Source organism: Bombus terrestris, chromosome 18 (assembly GCF_910591885.1).
Source record: "Bombus terrestris chromosome 18, iyBomTerr1.2, whole genome shotgun sequence".
Lineage (NCBI taxonomy): Eukaryota > Metazoa > Arthropoda > Insecta > Hymenoptera > Apidae > Bombus > Bombus terrestris.
The window spans coordinates 1,556,439-1,564,543 of record NC_063286.1 but is presented as its reverse complement, the minus strand read 5'-3'; positions in this window follow the sequence as shown (position 1 = coordinate 1,564,543).

Genomic DNA, 8,105 nt, shown 5'->3' with positions numbered 1-8,105 from the left:
GTTATATACTATTACTATATAACGTATAACGTTATATACTATTACTATATAACGTATAACGTTATATACTATTACTATATAACGTATAACGTTATATACTACCACTATATAACGTATAACGTTATATACTATTACTATATAACGAATAACGTTATATACTATTACTATATAACGTATAACGTTATATACTATTACTATATAACGTATAACGTTATATACTATTACGCATTAACGTATAACGTTATATACTATTACTATATCACGTATAACGTTATATACTATTACCATATCACGTATAACGTTATATACTATTACTATATAACGTATAACGTTATATACTACTACTATATAACGCATAACGTTATATACTATTACTATATAACGTATAACGTTATATAGTATTGCCATATCACGTATAACGTTATATAATATTACTATATAACGTATAACGTTATATACTATTACTATATAACGTATAACGTTATATACTATTACTATATAACGTATAACCTTATATACTATTACTATATAACGTATAACGCTATATACTATTACTATATAACGTATAACGTTATATACTATTACTATATAACGTATAACGTTATATACTATTACTATATAACGTATAACGTTATATACTATTACTATATAACGTATAACGTTATATACTATTACTATATAACGTATAACGTTATATACTATTACTATATAACGTATAACGTTATATACTACTACTATATAACGCATAACGTTATATACTATTACTATATAACGCATAACGTTATATACTATTACTATATCACGTATAACGTTATATACTATTACTATATAACGTATAACGTTATATACTATTACTATATAACGCATAACGTTATATACTTTTACTATATAACGTATAACGTTATATACTATTACTATATAACGTATAACGTTATATACTATTACTATATAACGTATAACGTTATATACTATTACTATATAACGTATAACGTTATATACTACCACTATATAACGTATAACGTTATATACTATTACTATATAACGAATAACGTTATATACTATTACTATATAACGTATAACGTTATATACTATTACTATATAACGTATAACGTTATATACTATTACGCATTAACGTATAACGTTATATACTATTACTATATCACGTATAACGTTATATACTATTACCATATCACGTATAACGTTATATACTATTACTATATAACGTATAACGTTATATACTATTACTATATAACGTATAACGTTATATACTATTACTATATAACGTATAACGTTATATAGTATTGCCATATCACGTATAACGTTATATAATATTACTATATAACGTATAACGTTATATACTATTACTATATAACGTATAACGTTATATACTATTACTATATAACGTATAACCTTATATACTATTACTATATAACGTATAACGTTATATACTATTACGTATTAACGTATAACGTTATATACTATTACGTATTAACGTATAACGTTATATACTATTACGTAATAGCGTATAACGTTATATAATATTAATATACAACGTATAACGTTATATACTATTACTATATAACGTATAACGTTATATAATATTACTATATAACGTATAACGCTATATAGTATTGCCATATCACGTATAACGTTATATACTATTACTATATAACGTATAACGTTATATACTATTACTATATAACGTATAACGTTATATACTATTACTATATAACGTATAACGTTATATACTATTAATATATAACGTATAACGTTATATACTATTACTATATAACGTATAACGTTATATACTATTACGCATTAACGTATAACGTTATATACTATTACTATATCACGTATAACGTTATATACTATTACTATATAACGTATAACGTTATATACTATTACTATATAACGCATAACGTTATATACTTTTACTATATAACGTATAACGTTATATACTATTACTATATAACGTATAACGTTATATACTATTACTATATAACGTATAACGTTATATACTATTACTATATAACGTATAACGTTATATACTATTACTATATAACGTATAACGTTATATACTATTACTATATAACGTATAACGTTATATACTACTACTATATAACGTATAACGTTATATACTATTACTATATAACGCATAACGTTATATACTATTACTATATCACGTATAACGTTATATACTATTACTATATAACGTATAACGTTATATACTATTACTATATAACGCATAACGTTATATACTTTTACTATATAACGTATAACGTTATATACTATTACTATATAACGTATAACGTTATATACTATTACTATATAACGTATAACGTTATATACTATTACTATATAACGTATAACGTTATATACTACCACTATATAACGTATAACGTTATATACTATTACTATATAACGAATAACGTTATATACTATTACTATATAACGTATAACGTTATATACTATTACTATATAACGTATAACGTTATATACTATTACGCATTAACGTATAACGTTATATACTATTACTATATCACGTATAACGTTATATACTATTACCATATCACGTATAACGTTATATACTATTACTATATAACGTATAACGTTATATACTACTACTATATAACGTATAACGTTATATACTATTACTATATAACGTATAACGTTATATACTATTACTATATAACGCATAACGTTATATACTATTACTATATAACGTATAACGTTATATACTATTACTATATAACGTATAACGTTATATACTATTACTATATAACGTTATACGTTATATAGTAATGCCATATCACGTATAACGTTATATAATATTACTATATAACGTATAACGTTATATACTATTACTATATAACGTATAACGTTATATACTATTACTATATAACGTATAACGTTATATACTATTACTATATAACGTATAACGTTATATACTATTACTATATAACGTATAACGTTATATAGTATTGCCATATCACGTATAACGTTATATAATATTACTATATAACGTATAACGTTATATACTATTACTATATAACGTATAACGTTATATACTATTACTATATAACGTATAACCTTATATACTATTACTATATAACGTATAACGTTATATACTATTACGTATTAACGTATAACGTTATATACTATTACGTATTAACGTATAACGTTATATACTATTACGTAATAGCGTATAACGTTATATAATATTAATATACAACGTATAACGTTATATACTATTACTATATAACGTATAACGTTATATACTATTACTATATAACGTATAACGTTATATACTATTACTATATAACGTATAACGTTATATACTATTACTATATAACGTATAACGTTATATACTACTACTATATAACGTATAACGTTATATACTATTACTATATAACGCATAACGTTATATACTATTACTATATCACGTATAACGTTATATACTATTACTATATAACGTATAACGTTATATACTATTACTATATAACGCATAACGTTATATACTTTTACTATATAACGTATAACGTTATATACTATTACTATATAACGTATAACGTTATATACTATTACTATATAACGTATAACGTTATATACTATTACTATATAACGTATAACGTTATATACTACCACTATATAACGTATAACGTTATATACTATTACTATATAACGAATAACGTTATATACTATTACTATATAACGTATAACGTTATATACTATTACTATATAACGTATAACGTTATATACTATTACGCATTAACGTATAACGTTATATACTATTACTATATCACGTATAACGTTATATACTATTACCATATCACGTATAACGTTATATACTATTACTATATAACGTATAACGTTATATACTACTACTATATAACGTATAACGTTATATACTATTACTATATAACGTATAACGTTATATACTATTACTATATAACGTATAACGTTATATAGTATTGCCATATCACGTATAACGTTATATAATATTACTATATAACGTATAACGTTATATACTATTACTATATAACGTATAACGTTATATACTATTACTATATAACGTATAACCTTATATACTATTACTATATAACGTATAACGTTATATACTATTACGTATTAACGTATAACGTTATATACTATTACGTATTAACGTATAACGTTATATACTATTACGTAATAGCGTATAACGTTATATAATATTAATATACAACGTATAACGTTATATACTATTACTATATAACGTATAACGTTATATAATATTACTATATAACGTATAACGCTATATAGTATTGCCATATCACGTATAACGTTATATACTATTACTATATAACGTATAACGTTATATACTATTACTATATAACGTATAACGTTATATACTATTACTATATAACGTATAACGTTATATACTATTAATATATAACGTATAACGTTATATACTATTACTATATAACGTATAACGTTATATACTATTACGCATTAACGTATAACGTTATATACTATTACTATATCACGTATAACGTTATATACTATTACTATATAACGTATAACGTTATATACTATTACTATATAACGCATAACGTTATATACTTTTACTATATAACGTATAACGTTATATACTATTACTATATAACGTATAACGTTATATACTATTACTATATAACGTATAACGTTATATACTATTACTATATAACGTATAACGTTATATACTACCACTATATAACGTATAACGTTATATACTATTACTATATAACGAATAACGTTATATACTATTACTATATAACGTATAACGTTATATACTATTACTATATAACGTATAACGTTATATACTATTACGCATTAACGTATAACGTTATATACTATTACTATATCACGTATAACGTTATATACTATTACCATATCACGTATAACGTTATATACTATTACTATATAACGTATAACGATATATACTACTACTATATAACGTATAACGTTATATACTATTACTATATAACGCATAACGTTATATACTATTACTATATAACGTATAACGTTATATACTATTACTATATAACGTATAACGTTATATACTATTACTATATAACGTATAACGTTATATACTATTAATATATAACGTATAACGTTATATACTATTACTATATAACGTATAACGTTATATACTATTACTACATAACGCATAACGTTATATACTATTACTATATAACGCATAACGTTATATACTATTACTATATAACGTATAACGTTATATACTATTACTATATAACGTATAACGTTATATACTATTACTACATAACGTATAACGTTATATAGTATTGCCATATCACGTATAACGTTATATAATATTACTATATAACGTATAACGTTATATACTATTACTATATAACGTATAACGTTATATACTATTACTATATAACGTATAACGTTATATACTATTAATATATAACGTATAACGTTATATACTATTACTATATAACGTATAACGTTATATACTATTACGCATTAACGTATAACGTTATATACTATTACTATATCACGTATAACGTTATATACTATTACCATATCACGTATAACGTTATATACTATTACTATATAACGTATAACGTTATATACTACTACTATATAACGTATAACGTTATATACTATTACTATATAACGTATAACGTTATATACTATTACTATATAACGTATAACGTTATATACTATTACTATATAACGTATAACGTTATATACTATTACTATATAACGTATAACGTTATATAGTATTGCCATATCACGTATAACGTTATATAATATTACTATATAACGTATAACGTTATATACTATTACTATATAACGTATAACGTTATATACTATTACTATATAACGTATAACCTTATATACTATTACTATATAACGTATAACGTTATATACTATTACGTATTAACGTATAACGTTATATACTATTACTATATCACGTATAACGTTATATACTATTACCATATCACGTATAACGTTATATACTATTACTATATAACGTATAACGTTATATACTATTACCATATCACGTATAACGTTATATACTATTACGTAATAACGTATAACGTTATATACTATTACGTAATAACGTATAACGTTATATAGTATTGCCATATCGGGTATAACGTTGTATACTATTACGTACTAACGTATAACGTTATATACTATTACTATATAACGCATAACGTTATATACTATTACTATATAACGTATAACGTAATATACTATTACGTAATAACGTATAACGTTATATAGTATTGCCATATCGGGTATAACGTAGTATATTATTACGCATTAACGTATAACGTTATATACTATTACTATATAACGTATAACGATATATACTATTACGTATTAACGTATAACGTTATATACTATTACGTAATAGCGTATAACGTTATATAGTATTACCATATCACGTATATCGATGCATATTATTACGTACTAACGTATAACGTTATATACTATTACTATATAACGTATAACGTTATATACTATTACGCATTAACGTATAACGTTATGTACTATTACTATATCACGTATAACGTTATATACTATTACCATATCACGTATAACGTTATATACTATTATTATATCACGTATAACGTTATATACTATTACTATATAACGCATAACGTTATATACTATTACTATATAACGTATAACGTTATATACTATTACTATATAACGTATAACGTTATATACTATTACTATATAACGTATAACGTTATATAGTATTGCCATATCACGTATAACGTTATACAATATTACTATATAACGTATAACGTTATATACTATTACTATATAACGTATAACGTTATATACTATTACTATATAACGTATAACGTTATATAATATTACTATATAACGTATAACGTTATATACTATTACTATATAACGTATAACGTTATATACTATTACTATATAACGTATAACGTTATATACTATTACTATATAACGTATAACGTTATATAGTATTACTATATAACGTATAACGTTATATAGTATTACTATATAACGTATAACGTTATATAGTATTGCCATATCACGTATAACGTTATATAATATTACTATATAACGTATAACGTTATATACTATTACTATATAACGTACAACGTTCTATACTATTACTATATAACGTATAAGGTTATATACTATTACTATATAACGTATAACGTTATATACTATTACTATATAACGCATAACGTTATATACTATTACTATATAACGTATAACGTTATATACTATTACTATATAACGTATAACGATATATACTATTACGTATTAACGTATAACGTTATATACTATTACGTAATAGCGTATAACGTTATATAATATTACTATACAACGTATAACGTTATATACTATTACTATATAACGTATAACGTTATATAATATTACTATATAACGTATAACGTTATATACTATTACTATATAACGTATAACGTTATATACTATTACTACATAACGTATAACGTTATATAGTATTGCCATATCACGTATAACGTTATATAATATTACTATATAACGTATAACGTTATATACTATTACTATATAACATAGAACGTTATATACTATTACTATATAATGTATAACGTTATATACTATTACTATATAACGTATAACGTTATATACTATTACTATATAATGTATAACGTTATATACTATTACTATATAACGTATAACGTTATATACTATTACTATATAACGTACAACGTTCTATACTATTACTATATAACGTATAACGTTATATAGTATTGCCATATCACGTATAACGTTATATAATATTACTATATAACGTATAACGTTATATACTATTACCATATAACGTATAACGTTATATACTATTACTATATAACGTATAACGTTATATACTATTACTATATAACGTATAACGTTATATACTATTACTATATAACTTATAACGTTATATACTATTACTATATAACGTACAACGTTATATACTATTACTATATAACGTATAACGTTATATACTATTACTATATAACGTATAACGATATATACTATTACGTATTAACGTATAACGTTATATACTATTACGTAATAGCGTATAACGTTAT